Source organism: Triticum urartu, chromosome 5A, assembly GCF_056163025.1.
Source record: "Triticum urartu cultivar PI428250 chromosome 5A, HENAU_Tu73, whole genome shotgun sequence".
Taxonomy (NCBI): Eukaryota; Viridiplantae; Streptophyta; class Magnoliopsida; order Poales; family Poaceae; genus Triticum; species Triticum urartu.
Genome location: NC_141877.1, coordinates 76,382,090 through 76,398,495, shown reverse-complemented (window position 1 = coordinate 76,398,495; position 16,406 = coordinate 76,382,090).

Genomic DNA, 16,406 nt, shown 5'->3' with positions numbered 1-16,406 from the left:
AGGTTGCGCCAATGTGCCAAACACGCTCGCCGCACCGCGTAGTGCCTTGCCCGCGCTTTAGTTCGCGCTTTTGCCCGCTGCAGCCGCGCCCCCGAGCTCGGCCGAACTCCGGCCGCCGCTGCCGTTGTCGCCGCCATCGTTCCGGGCCATCTCCGGCGAAGCTGAGAGCACCACTCGACGCGCGCGAGCTCCAGCTACTCGTATATGGGCTCCGCCGTTGATTTGGTCGCCGGAGGAAATTTTCCGAGCCTCGCCGGCGTCGAGTTGCCGGCAGGTTTGACCTGTTCGACCCGGGGTTTGACCTCCCTAGGGTCAACACACGTGGGCCCCGCCCCTGACTAGATTAGTTTAGGACTAATTACCCCCTCCCCCCCCCCCCCCGCTGACTCTGACAGTGGGCCCAGTGGCTGTTAGTTTGATTAGTTAGATTTAATTAACCATGGTAGTTAATTGTGTCACTGACAGGCAGGCCCCACCACTCTAATTAACCACGGGGTAACCCCTGTTTACTTTTAACCTAACCACTATGGGCCCATGTGTCAGCTTTGACCAAGCTGACGTGGCTGTTGACTGGGCCCACATGTCTGTGACCCTAACCAGCCCTAAGACACTGACTGTTGGGTCCCATGCGTCAGCTTTGACCTGGGTCAACCCAGTTGACCTGCTGATGCAATGCTGTTGTCATGCTGACGCAGTATTGGTTTTCTGGATTTAAAATAATTTGGAAAATTCCAGAAAATCAGCAAAACTTCTAAAATTCATAGTAAATCAACCGTAGCTCCAAATCAAATAAATTATATATGAAAAATTATCAGAAAAATTCAAGGAATCTGTTTATGGCATTTGAATGCATGTTTGAACAACCTAGGGTTGCTGTACAGGGCAATTTGCATAATTGACATTTAAATAAGCACATATGGAGTTTGAATTTGAACCCTTGGTTCAAACCAACTTCATTTAATATGATTGCTAGTTGCATTAGCTCAAATCACAACATATTGACATGTCATGATCATGCATCATATTGTGCATTGCATTGATTGTGTTTTCCTTCTCTGTTGCCGGTATTTGTCCCCTCTCGATAGACGTGCTCCCGACGATGAGTTCGATGACACTGATGAAGAGTTATACTATCTTCAGAAGTGCCAGGCAAGCAAAACCCCATTGTTCATTCTGATACAATCCCACTCTCTCGCTCCTGCTCTCTTTTACTGCATTAGGACAACAACGATTCAACTGTTACTTACAGCGGTAGTTGAACCCCTTATCCTCTGCATGACCTGTCATTGCCACAGTAAATAGACGAAACCCACTAGCATGAGTAGGAGTTGTTTGAGCCCTGATGTGCCTACTCATTCATGCTTGTTTGTCATGCCTGCTACTGCTTAGAGTTGAGTCAGGTCTGATTCATCAGGGATGAATTGGAACAGTGATGAACATGTCCTACTGTGTGAGCTAAGTGTCTGAACATGATTTGGTAAAGGTAGCGGTGAGAGGCCATGTAGGAGTACATGGTGGGTTGTCTCATTGAAACCGTCCTCAGGAACTGAGTTCTGTGTTTGTGATCCATGAACAGCTACTACCACGCATTGGGCCCGAAACCAATGGACCCTCTCGACTTATTAACCGCCCTTGCCCTCTGTCCAGGAGTTGCAACTAGTTTCTGGTGTTTGTAGGATATGTGTTGGCGGCCGTGCGTAGCGCTGACCCTAGGGGTGGGCTATGATGTGGTAGATACACCGTGGCACGGTGTACCGGGCGCCCGTTTGGTGTCTTGGGAACCCCGCACACATCGTTTGGGGCTGTGAGCGAAACTCCGGCCGGATCTCCTCGCGGATGGAACCCGAATAGGCGATAAACCTAGACTAGAGACTTGTGTGGTTAGTCAGGTCGTGGCCGACTCCCTCGCCAGGCTTCCGCTTGAAGGTTGCCGAGATACATGACGTGTACATGGTGGTAAGTGGCGAGAGTGTGTGTGAAGAGGTACACCCCTGCAGGGTTATAAATGATCTATTCGAATAGCCGTGTCCGTGGTAAAGGACTTCTGGGTTGCCTATAACAGTTCATAGACAAGTGAAAGTGGATACTCTAAAATGCGCAAGATAAGCGTGAGTGCTATGGATGGCGTTCTCGTAGGGAGACGGGAGCGGATCCATAGTGGTGTATTGATATGGTGAATATGTGGACTCGTGTGCGCCACCTCAAAAGAGTTGCTTGCAATCGTAGTTCAGGTTAGCCACTGAGTCAAAGCTGGCTTGCTGCAGTTAAACTCCACCACCCCCTTTATTGATACCGATGCATATGTAGATAGTTCTGATGTAAGTCTTGCTGGGTACATTTGTACTCATGTTTGCCTATTTTATGTTTTGCAGAGAGACGTCAGTCTCGCTAGTAGTTTCGTGTGGACTTCGACGTTTAGCTTGATACCTCAGCTACGATCTTGTGCCCTCGGCAGGATCTGGTAGATAGTCAGGCTTCTCAGCCTTTTTCATTTGTAGATGTCCGTACTCAGACATGTTAAGCTTCCGCATGTGCTTTGATTTGTATGCTATGATTGTTGGGTCATGAGACCCATGTTTGTAATATCTCGCTCCTCGGAGCCTAATGAATAAATACTTGAGTTGTAGAGTTATGTTGTGATGCCATGTTGTATTTACACATATCGAGCATATCGTGTGTATGATTGAAATGCTTGGTATGTGTGGGATCCGACAATCTAGTTGATTATCCTTGGCGGCCTCTCTTATGGGGAAATGTAGTCTAGTGCTTCCATGAGCCATAGTAGTCCGCTACAGCCCGGTTCACCGGAGTCCTATTAGCCCAGCACTACTGCTCAGGACACTTGACTGGCCGGCATGTGTTTCACTTCGTTCCTGTGTCTGTCCCTTCGGGGAAATGTCACGCGGTGACATCCGGAGTCCTGCCTAGCCTGCTACAGCCCGGGTTCCCAGAGTCCTGTTAGCCCAGTGCTACAGCCCGGATTCACACGCTGCTGACCGACATGCTCGATGTGACTCATGTATGCCTGTCCCCATAGGTTAGTGCCGCTTTGGGTTCACGACTAGCCGTGTCGGCCCGGGTTCTCTGTCATATGGATGCTAGCGACACTATCATATCCATGAGCCAAAAGGCGCAAACGGTCTCGGGCCATGGTAAGGTGACACCCATGGGAATACCGTGCGTGAGGCCGCAAAGTGATATGAGGTGTTACCGGCTAGATCGATGTGACTTGGAATCGGGGTCCTGACAGCGTTGGTATCAGAGCCTGACTACCTGTAGGATTACCAAACCAAACTAGTTGAAGTTGAGTCTAGAAATGCTTTAGTTATATAAGGGAATTGATTATGGGATGGAACGTAAGGCTCTTTTACTCCTTATATCTCATGCCATCTGATCTGAGTCACCCTCTTCCTTTCTACGGGGTTAAGAAACTAGGCCTTCTCATATATCCATCAGGATGACGTGTTACTAACCCGTTGACTTATAGGATTCATGGATTCATGTCGCAGTTCAGTTTCCAGTACTTCCGTGTGTTCATAATTGGTCCCGGAACCTTGATATTGTGATGTTGAGTGGTTATGCCACCATTTTGCAGGATGTCTCAAATCTTTTTGAGCATTTACAGCCGTTATGCTGTCCGAGTCATCCTAGGTTTCTAAGTAGTCTGATGCACATGCAAATCTTTCCTCCATGTTCCTGTTGTATTTTTGGGCCAGATTAAGCACACTAGTCGGTGTGTTGAGGTACTCCATTGCCTTGACGTGTATGTTGGAGTTATTATTATGGCCCTAGGTGTTTTAGGGAGTCACCTAGTAATCTAGCAATGCTTTGTGTTCCTGGTGTGATGATTCTGGCCACCATTCTCGAAAGCATCCCGTGATGCCACTTAGTAGTAGGCATTCTACTCCTGGGTTTTGAACCCGAGGTTCACCTATTTCATGTTGTTAGTATTTGCTAGTTCCCTCAAGATATTAGTAACCCTGCGATAGTCCTCGAGGTCCGTGGTATATCCTTCTTCCAATACCATGAACCAATATGGCAAAAGCCTTTGAACCAAAAGATCACAATAAGAGTGCTCTTGATGAGTTCTCCATTCTACATTGTGAATCTGCCAGTCCTACCTTTCTGCATGGGTTGTCCGGAAGAAATGTTGAGTTTTGCTCGACATACTAATCTATGCATCCACAACTCAGAAAGTTATATGTTCCTTGAGTTGTTCCTCTTCAGTTGTATTCCGACCATCCTCTATCAGTTGATAGCCAAGAGTATGCGTGCATTCGTCCAATGATGCCTATTATTCTTGTGGTACGTTAAGCCATTCTATTTTAGAATGACTAGGAGAAACAAACTCCAGTACCTCATCCATATCCAGGATTGGGTCAAAGTAGTTGTGTTCTGCAGATCAAATGCCAACCCAGATTTTGCTCTGTTCTACCCTGGAGTATTACCCCCTTTATGTCAGGATTGTCATGAGAATTGCACCATCTCTCATGAATTCTTGACGCAGTGATACTTCTTGCCATAATTTTTCATTCCTCGGTCCCGTGTTGTCGCAACCGGAATGCCGACAAGTGAACCATGATGTGTAAAATCAATACTCCTAGCAAGCGTGTTGCTTGGTAGTTAATGGACACTAATATCATTCTTAGTGTGTTGGTTATCGAAACACTATTCTAGGATTGATCGTGCTACCTTGTTCTTATTTCTGGTGCACTCTTCGATCTTTGAGTTAGGATTGAATCCCTTGCTCTTTTGATCACATCATCTTGTCTGAAAAGCAAGATTGTTCTCGAGCTTAGTAACATATCGGTGGTTCGTGATTTTCCGAATACCTTCTCGGAAGTATCACCAGGTTGTTCCCTGACTGTTATGTTGAGCTCGTGATCAAGTTGGTTTTCTTGTAAACCACCCTTTCTCCAAGAATCTGTGTTGGATAACCCTGAGCTAGTTGGTTAAGCTAAACAACAACTTGGAGAGTTGGAAGATAAAAGCTTGTCTGACTTAGTTCATGTTAAGGGATATCTTTTGTGTGTGTGTGTTGAAGAAAGATGGTATTGTCATCGGTTGACCCTCGTGATCAGTTAATGGACCTATCATCTTATCCAATCTTTGATTTGAGTATGGGCTATCATCAAATCAAGTTACAACCAACGATATTCGTAATGTTGTCTTACTCGTGGTTGATTCCTCGAGCATACACCATTACATCCTTTGGTCTGACCAATGCTATCACCGTGTTCACATGATGGTGGAAGTCCAGTGATATGGAAATCCTGATGAGTTGCTGTTAAGCCCATCAGCAGCATTTTGTCTCCCCCATGATTCATGTTGAACATTAAGCTACTATTGGGAACTTTGTAACCATTGCCTTCATGTTGCGTTCATGAGGTATATGTTTGGTGCAAGAAGTGGCTTTCTCCAAGTTCACGTGCATTAGGTGCAATTTGTCGTCGTGAATTCGAGAAAGTTAGTTTTGCTTCCTCGGGAATCATCCCAAGTCACTCATGCACATGCGAAGTATACTATGGCTTGAGAGATTAGCTACCTCCATCCCATCGGTATTTCCTAGCACACCAAGCCACTGATTGATTTGTTTAAAGAAAAGAAGTTCATGCGCTAATCCTGAAGGGCCCGGACGGACATGCACAAGACTTCGTTATTCCAATGATGGTTCCCAACCAGAACTCGATAGTGTTTTATTTATAAGACTACTAGATGGCCATGTTTGTCTTGGACAACGTGTCCACATATATGTAGCAGAACCAGCTCATGTTTTGGAGTTTACTATCGTAGTTCAATTCCTGAGAATCTCGCAACATCGTCTCATCGGTTTGTGTTGCAAACTTTCTTCTGGACATGTTGTCTGAAATATCCCGTTACCATCCAGATCTGAATCTCAGGCAGATATGATGGTTGGAGCTATTCCAAGATTTATGATGTAGGTCCCGACAAGGTTGATGTTCTGGCAGACACACCTAACCGGAAGATCTATCGTTGCAGTATCTTGATTGAGCTATTTGACAATCTTCTCCATGACGATTTAGTGCAACTTATTCTAGAAGTTGTTCCTCAGGGGTCATTGTGCTCTCGGTTTTCCTCGATTATGCTAGAACCATTCAAACAGTGGAATCACTCTCTACTGTTGAGTTTATCCCTAGTTACTAGAATCATTCCCAACATTTGCATTTTGTTCCTAGCTTGCACCGCCGTTGTGCCATTCTATCTTGGACTACCTTCTCGGTAATTCCTGGTCAGGATCATCTTCAACAGTGGTACTACCATGGGTCCCATCCATTTCCGATGATAAGCAAAGTCATCCATTGTGTTGTCTTCAACAAGGTAGTCCACATCATCCATCCTAGTCCGAGTATGCAATTTCTTCGAGCTGTTTCAAACAATCAATTTTAATTTGCCTTAAGCTGGTATGAAGGGTTTCAATGATCTATGGATCAAAAGTAATTCTTTTTGCCACTTAAGGGAACAGTCCAACGAGTCACCTTTCCCAAGGTGCCCCGTTACGGGATCATGGCAATTATTTCCTCCCCACCTTGACACCATCCACCATCTTTCTAAGCGTGGAATTGTTGCCCACCAAATCAAACCCTGTCATTGTTCTTCCATCCCTCTCGATGTGTTTTGTGTCTCAACTCGAGATGTTTCAACATCTCATTCCGCGAGTGATATTGTATAGCTCGAACTTCGAGAAGACCAATCCTAGTATGGTTTCTTTCCGTTGTCATCGCGTGGATGAAGATCTCAAAAGCGAGGATGTCAAGATCAACGTATGCAACAAATCAACAACCTTATGAGGTGCAACCTGGATCATGAAGATTATGTTAGCTTGTGTTCCCCCCTTCACCTCACCCTACGCTTGAATCTCGGGACGAGATTCTTGTTTAGTGGGGGTGAGCTGTCACAGCCCCAGTTCAGCCCTTGCTTGACTTTGCTTGTTCTTCATGCCAGCATGTTTTAATTCCAAAGAAACTTGAAATGGGGATTGTTGAAACCCTAGCACCAAATGAAATTGACCTGAAACTTCACGGAACTTATTTTTGGAATGGAAGCAATCCAGAAGACTTGGGGTGTACGTAAGGGAAGCAACGAGGAAGTCACGAGGCAGGGGGTGCGCCCACCCCCTGGGCGCGCCCTCCACCCTCGTGGGCCCCTCGTGGCCCCCCTGACGTATTTCTTCCTCCTATATATACTAATATACCCTAAAACCATTGGAGAGCATGATAGATCAGGAGTTCTGCCGCCAGAAGCCTCCATAGCCACCGAAAACCAATCTAGACCCGTTCTGTTACCCTACCAGAGGGGGGATCCCTCTCCGGTGGCCATCTTCATCACCCCGGCGCTCTCCATGACGAGGATGGAGTAGTTCTCCCTCGAGGCTGAAGGTATGTACCAGTAGCTATGTGTTTGATCTCTCTCTCTCTCTCATGTTCTTGAGGTGGTACGATCTTGATGTATCACGAGCTTTGCTATTATTGTAGGATCTTCTGATGTTTCTCCCCCTCTACTCTCTTGTAATGGATTGAGTTTTCCCTTTGAAGTTATCTTAACGGATTGAGTCTTTAAGGATTTGAGAACGCTTGATGTATGTCTTGCGTGGGATACCCGTGGTGACAATGGGGTATTCTATTGATCCACTTGATGTATGTTTTGGTGATCAACTTGCGAGTTTCGCCCATGAACCTATGCATAGGGGTTGGCACACGTTTTCGTCTTGATTCTCTGGTAGAAACTTTGGGGCACTCTTTGAAGTACTTTGTGTTGGTTTGAATAGATGAATCTGAGATTGTGTGATGCATATCGTATAATCATACCCACGGATACTTGAGGTGGCATTGGAGTATCTAGGTGACGTTAGGGTTTTGATTGATTTGTGTCTTAAGGTGTTATTCTAGTACGAACTCTAGGATAGATTGAACGGAAAGAATAGCTTCGTGTTATTTTACTACAGACTCTTGAATCGATCGATCAGAAAGGATAACTTTGAGGTGGTTTCGTACCCTACCATAATCTTCTTCGTTTGTTCTCTGCTATTAGTGACTTTGGAGTGACTCTTTGTTGCATGTTGAGGGATAGTTATGTGATCCAATTATGTTATTATTGTTGAGGGAACTTGCACTAGTGAAAGTATGAACCCTAGGCATTGTTTCAACGCATTGCAATACCGTTTGTGCTCACTTTTATCATTAGTTACCTTGCTGTTTTTATAATTTCATATTACAAAAACCTTTATCTACCATCCATATACCACTTGTATCACCATCTCTTCGCCGAACTAGTGCACCTATACAATTTACCATTGTATGGGGTGTGTTGGGGACACAAGAGACTCTTTGTTATTTGGTTGCAGGGTTGCTTGAGAGAGACCATCTTCATTCTACGCCTCCCACGGATTGATAAACCTTAGGTCATCCACTTGAGAGAAATTTGCTATTGTCCTACAAACCTCTGCACTTGGAGGCCCAATAATGTCTACAAGAAGAAGGTTGTGTAGTAGACATCAATGAAGTATTCTTTAAATAGGGACCTATTTTGAAACACAACTTGCCTGTTAAAATCCTAGGGGATCGTCCTCCACCCAAGGGTGATCCCGTGTTTGAGCTTAAAACATTGCCTGATACTCTTAAATATGCTTATCTTGATGAAAAGAAGATATATCATGTTATTATTAGTGCTAACCTTTCAGAGCATGAAGAATATAAATTATTGAAAACTTTGAAAAAGCATTGTGCTACTATTGGATATACTCTTGATGATCTTAAGGGCATTAGTCCCACTCTATGTCAACACAAAATAAATTTGGAGAAAGACGCCAAACCAGTTATTGATCATCAACGACGGCTAAATCCTAAGACTAAAGAAGGGGTAAGGAAAGAAATATTAAAGCTCCTTGAAGCAGGTATAATTTATCCCGTTGCTGATAGTCAGTGGGTAAGCCTTGTCCATTGTGTCCCTAAGAAGGGAGGTATTATTGTCGTTCCTAATGATAAAGATGAATTGATTCCGCAAAGAATTATTATAGGTTATAGGATGGTGATTGATTTCCGCAAATTAAATAAAGCTACTAAAAAATCATTACCCTTTGCCTTTCATTGATCAAATGCAAGAAACATTATCCAAACATACACATTTTTTCTTTCTAGATGGCTACTCTGGATTCTCTCAAATACCAGTGTCAACTGATGATCAAGAAAATACTACTTTTACTTGCCCTTTCGGTACCTTTGCTTATAGACATATGACTTTTGGTTTATGTAATGCACCTGCTACCTTTCAAAGATGCATGATGGCTATATTCTCTGACTTTTGTGAAAAGATTTGTGAAGTTTTCATGGATGATTTCTCTGTTTATGGATCCTCTTTTGATGATTGCTTAAGCAACCTTGATCAAGTTTTGCAGAGATGTGAAGAAACTAACCTTGTCTTGAATTGGGATAAGTGCCACTTTATGGTTAATGAAGGTATTGTCTTGGGGCATAAAATTTCTAAAAGAGGTATTGAAGTTGACAAAGCTAAAGTTGATGCTATTGAAAAGATGCCGTGTCCCAAGGACATCAAAGGTATAAGAAGTTTCCTTGGTCATGCCGGTTTTTATAGGAGGTTCATCAAGGACTTCTCAAAAATTTCCCGGCCTCTGACTAACCTATTACAAAAAGATATTCCTTTTGTCTTTGATGATGATTGTGTAGAATCATTTGAAATACTTAATAAAGCCTTGATTTCTGCACCTATTGTTCAGCCTCCTGATTGGAATTTACCCTTTGAAATCATGTGTAATGCTAGTGACTATGTTGTAGGTGCTGTTCTAGGACAAAGAGTTGATAAAAAATTAAATGTTATTCAATATGCTAGTAAAACTCTAGACAATGCCCAGAGAAATTATGCTACTACTGAAAAGGAATTCTTAGCAGTTGTATTTGGTTGTGATAAGTTTAGACCTTATATTGTTGATTCTAAAGTAACTATTCACACTGATCATGCTGCTATTAAATATCTTATGGAAAAGAAAGATGCTAAACCTAGACTTACTAGATGGGTTTTCCTGCTACAAGAATTTGATTTGCATATTATTGATAGAAAGGGAGCTGAGAATCCCGTTGCAGACAACTTGTCTAGGTTAGAGAATGTTCTTGATGACCCAGTACCTATTGATGATAGCTTTCCTGATGAACAATTAGTTGTCATAAATGCTTCTCACACTCCTCCATGGTATGCTGATTATGCTAATTACATTATTGCTAAATTTATACCACCTAGTTTCACATACCAGCAAAAGAAAATGTTTTTCTATGATTTAAGACATTACTTCTGGGATGACCCACACCTTTATAAAGAAGGAGTAGATGGTGTTATTAGACGTTGTATACCTGAGCATGAACAGGAACAGATCCTACACAAGTGTCACTCTGAAGCTTATGGAGGACACCATGCTGGAGATAGAACTGCACATAAGGTATTGCAATCCGGTTTTTATTGGCCTACTCTCTTCAAGGATGCCCGTAAGTTTGTCTTATCTTGTGATGAATGTCAAAGAATTGGTAATATTAGTAGACGTTAAGAAATGCCTATGAATTATTCACTTGTTATTGAACCATTTGGTGTTTGGGGCTTCGATCATATGGGGCCGTTTCCTTCCTCTAATGGGTATACACATATTTTAGTTGATGTTGATTACGTTACTAAGTGGGTAGAAGCTATCCCAACCAGTAGTGTTGATCATAACACCTCTATTAAGATGCTTAAAGAAGTTATTTTTCCGAGGTTTGGAGTCCCTAGATATTTAATGACTGATGGTGGTTCACATTTTATTCATGGTGTCTTTCGTAAAATGCTTGCTAAGTATGATGTTAATCATAGAATTGCATCTCCATATCACCCGCAGTCTAGTGGTCAAGTAGAATTGAGTAACAGAGAGCTCAAATTAATTTTGCAAAAGACTGTTAATAGATCTAGAAAGAATTGGTCCAAGAAACTTGATGATGCATTATGGGCTTATAGAACTGCATACAAAAATCCTATGGGTATGTCTCCATATAAAATGGTTTATGGTAAAGCATGTCACTTACCTATTGAACTAGAACATAAGGCATATTGGGCCATTAAAGAGCTCAATTATGATTTCAAACTTTCCAGTGAGAAGAGGCTTTTTGACATTAGCTCACTTGATGAATGGAGAACCAGGCCTATGAAAATGCCAAGCTGTTTAAAGAAAAAGTTAAAAGGTGGCATGATAAAAGGATACAAAAGCATGAGTTCAATGTAGGTGATTATGTATTGTTATAAAACTCTCGTTTAAGATTTTTTGCAGGAAAACTTCTCTCTAAATGGGAAGGTCCTTACGTCATCGAGAAGGTATACCGTTCCGGTTCCATAAAAATCAACAACTTCGAAGGCACACATCCGAGGGTGGTAAACGGTCAAAGAATCAAACATTATATCTCAGGTAATCCCATAAATGTTGAAACTAATGTTATTGAAACCATAACCCCGGAGGAATACATAAGGGACACTTTCCGAAACGTTTCAGACTCCAAAAAGGAATAGGTACGTGGTACGGTAAGTAAACCGACTCCAAAACAGTTCTAATGGCAATTTTTCTCCGTTTTGGAATATTCAAGAAAATAGGAAAATAAGAAGCAGTCCGGAAAGGACACGAGGCTTCCACGAGGGTGGAGGGCGCGCCCCCCTGCCTCGTGGGCACCTCGTGCGCTCTCCGGACTCCGTTTTCTTGCACGATACTTCTTTTAGTCGGTAAAAATTCATTATATAATCTCCTGAAGGTTTTGACCTCCGTATCACGCAAAAATCTCCTGTTCTTGTTTCGAGCTGTTTCTGCCAGGGTTGTCAAGGCCAAGCATCATTTTGTCTCCCTCCTCCTCCAACAATGAGGGAAACGATGCTTGGCTAGTGAAGATAGAGCTGAAGAGAGAAGAACCCAGAGAGATCAACAAGGATGATGGGATCAAGAAGGCCATGGGGGATCAAGTTCCGGCAGTAGCAGAAGAAGACATCCTTCAACCTCACCACAACCTCTTTACCCCAACGGAGATTGAAGCTTTCAAGATGATTGAGTTAGCTCGCATTCAAAACAAGTATCTCACAAGTGAAAATATTTTGTTGAAGGAGCATATCATCGCACTCAAGGGCATTATCCGCAAATTGGAGGATCTCTTGCGCTCGATGTGCGACTACCCATCATCACCAACGCCTTCTTCACCAACAAAGAAGAACTGAGCCTCGGGTATGGGCACTCCCCTTGGCAACTACCAAGCTTGGGGGAGTGCCCCAGTATCGTATCACCATCACTTTTATCTTTACCGTTTTTCTTAGTTCGATCCTTTTGATAATATCTTGATCTAGTAGAATACAATTTTAGTATGATCTAGTTATGAGTTTTGCTTTATGATCTTCCTATGTAATCGAGTCCGTGAGCCATATATAATAAAGATTAGTGTTGAGTCAAGGGCTTGATTATTTTGCTATGATCTTGAGGGCATAAAATAAAAGAGAAGAAATAAAAAGAAATAAAGAGATCATATGGATCTTATGGAGAGTAATGAGCTCACATATAAAGAGTATGATGAATAAAAGTTATTGAGAGTTGACAAACATAGTTTTGGTCATCGTTGCAATTAATAGGAAGTAATAAAGAAAGAGAGGTTTTCACATATAAATATACTATCTTGGACATATTTTATAATTGTGAGCACTCATTAAAGTATGATATGCTAAAGAGTTGACATTGGACAAGGAAGATGACGTAATGGGTTATGTTTTCTTACATCTGAGATATATTATATTGTCATGGATAATCCAACATGTTGAGCTTGCCTTTCTCTCTCTTGCTAGCCAATTTCTTTGCACCAAGTAGAGATACTACTTGTGCTTCCAAATATCCCTAAACCCAGTTTTGCCATGAGAGTCCACCATATCTACCTATGGATTGAGCAAGATCCATCAAGTAAGTTGTCATCATTGCAAGCAATAAAAATTTCCCTCTAAATATGTATGACTTATTAGTGTGGAGAAAATAAGCTTTATACGATCTTGTGATGTGGAAGAAATAAAAGTGACGGACTGCATAATAAAGTCCATATCACAAGTGGCAATATAAAGTGACGTTCTTTTGCATTAAGATTTCATGCATCCAACCATAAAAGCACATGAAAACCTCTGCTTCCCTCAGCGAAGGGCCTATCTTTTATTATTGTCTTACACTTCATGCAAAGAGTCATGGTGATATTCACCTTTCCTTTTTACATTTTACCCTTTGGCAAGCACAATATGTTGGAAGGATCCTGTCGGGGATATACCCCGCGGTATGACCCGGCCAGATGAATAACCCGGCCGGACTTGGCGACTCACTAATGACCCGCCCTGACTGGATGACTCACTAAGTGACCCGCCCGAGCCTGGCGACTTATGGGTGACCTGGCAAGCGGATCAAAGGAGCGACAAGACCCGGGGGCCCAAGAGGCTCAAGGCCTAAAAGGCCGGCTACGTTATGGTAGGCCGTCTTAAGAGGAAAGGCGTGAGGAATATCTCCTTTACGAGGAAGCAAGACCCAGACTTGTAATCAACTTGTAAGAGAAGATAGACTAATCCTAGTCCTACTAGGACTCCACATGTAACCCGCCCCTCTAACTTATATAAGGAGGGGCAGGGCTCCCCAAAGAGGGACAAGCAACAAGAAACAATATCTAGGGCTAGACACCAAGAGGAGAGTCGGCTTACGGCGACTTCCTCATAATCATAATGAGACCTAGCCACAAACAGCATGTAGGGTTATTACTGGATGATGTTTCCCGGGGCCCGAAGCTGTCTAAATCCTCGTCTTGTGTGTTGTGTCTCTCGATTCCGCTCAACCCCTTCAAGCTACCACATAGATGCGTTGGCCTCGCGACTAAGTCCTTACACTAGGACATCTGCCGTGACAATTCCACGACAGTTGGCGCCCACCGTGGGGCCAGACGCACGGTGGTGTTGAGTTCTTGGAGGGATCTTTTCTAGGGTTTGAGAAGTTCGCAATTTTCCGGTTCAACTAAAGTTGGCATGGAAGATTCACATCAACGTCAAGTTCGTTAGATCCAAAGTGGGGGAGTTTCCGCAAGGATTCATCGGATCTGATGGGTGCGAATCACAGATACGTACAAGGGCAAATTTCCGATCGAGTTATCGGATCAGACGAGGGATCGGGCACTATTTGGAAATTGATTAGCCTTATATCTGATGAATCAAACAAGGTAGAAGACAAAAAGACCAAAAGCAATTACGTTCCCGATCCAAAAAAGGAAACAAACCACGACCCGGAAGTTTGGGTGTGAAACTCATTTTGACTGTTTTCCATCGGGCCGGTGGCCCCTGAGCCGCCGCGGCTCTCCACGTCTGAGTCCGGGTCCGCCTCCACTTGCGAGCCAGCCTGCCGCGTCAAATCACCGGGTCGTCTCTCTTGGTTCCCTCTGGGCTGCCCCCATGATGAGCCGACCTGTTGACCAGCGAGGCTCGCGTCATTTTTCTGTTGCGGCCCCGCATGTCCACCGGACCAGTCTCAGGAGGCTGGTTGACTGACAGGATATTTTCTGGGGTTAAAGTGGAACTCAGCCATATTGCAAAATTATATATGAACACTATTTATGAGCAATCCGTCATCCGAACAAATCAGGTGATATTCATCTAAAGTTTATTTTTCTTAACCCATATTGTTTTTATCAAAGAACAATTACTTGGTCTTGTAATATTTTTGCAGGACCATTACGAAAAGGTGTCGCCTAAGGGGGCGCATCAACATCACTTTTTTCATTGGTGTTTGTCCATGCTAGGATGCTCGACGGATATACGTGCAAGTCGCCGCCCCGATGTTCGAATTACATCCGTCCGCACTTGTTGCCGATTCATGCATCTACACCGGTTAAACAACATCATGTTTGACTCGCCGCTCGTGCCGCTTTACAAACGCCATGGACGACTCGTCCATCTGCCCTCACGGCGGCTCACGCGTCCGCACCGGTTCACGTGTCCGCACTGGCTTACAATGCCACGGCCGACTCATCTGTTGTTCGGGCGAATCAGGTGATATCCCTCTAAATATAATTTTAGCACATATTGTTTTTGTCAGAGAGCAATTACTTTGGTCTTTGCATTTTATATGCAGGACAATTGGTCATTGCAAAGTCGATGGCCGGATCATGGATATATAAACTACTTAATTACTGTCATGTGCTAGCATATGACCGTGCCACAAGGATCAAAGAATATGTGTGCAAGACGCCGCCCTTGTGGCCCGGACTACTTCGACTCACCGGGACCGCACCCGCGATTAACTCGCCCGTCCGTGCCGGTTTACAACACCGATGAAGATTTTCCCCGTCCGCACCGGCTTACAACGCCGCGGCCGACTCATCTGTCGGGGCCGCCACTGATGCTGCGGCCGTCTCTGTCGTCCGTCTCTCGCGGCCTAGTCTACATCAACACACTGGGCCGCACCTGTCAGCATGAGTTGTTTATTGAGTATGAGCAAGTCACCGCTTGGGAAGCCGTTTTTCTCTTCCAACAAATTGGAGGCAAATTATCATATATTATCAACCGCCATCTGCACTGGATGGCTCAATGGGCAGGCGCACAAATTGCATCCACTACAGTTTGATTAAGCTTCAAACAACCAGTTGGAGGGAACCATTGGCCGAGTTGCTGACACGACTCATACGGGATCATTTATAACCCGCCGCAGTCACCTCAACCTTCTGTGGATTCACGTCGCGTTATCAACGCCAATGATATACACCTTCTGCTATGGTCAAATATGGAGAATCTCAAGCCAACTCTTTGAGTCATCTTGAGATTTGGGGGCTACAATGGTATGGCTCGGCAAAAATTAGCTGGTTTCAATGAATTCAAGAACTCCGGGTCATTGAAGGGAAGATAACCCGGCCCCGGAGGCTACTCTTTATTGGCGAATATTTAAAGGCCGTCAGAAAAATTTCTGACTCAAAATGAAGATTCCAGTTTAAAATATAGCTCAAGAGACATCTCTCTCCCGCAAAGCTTTGAAGCTATCAAATCCGGTTCAAAATCCGGCTCAAGGTAAATTTGTCTTTCACAAAGTTTTGAAGTTTTTAAATCCGGTTTAAAGTTCCGGATTCAAAAAGATTTAAATCTCTCGCAAGTTCGAGTTCTCAGAAAAATTAAAGGTTGCCAAAAGAACTTGCTGCCATGATGCGCGGTTCAAACTTGGATATCCTGCCTTACGGCTTATCTTATTGTGATCACTTGGGGGCTTCCTGCTCATCGAGCATAGCTATCAATACCCTCTTGATCGGCACAATGCCAAAATTTATATGGTCACTTGGGGGCTTCCTGTTCAAACATAGGTCGTATTCGAACCAAAGAGAACATAG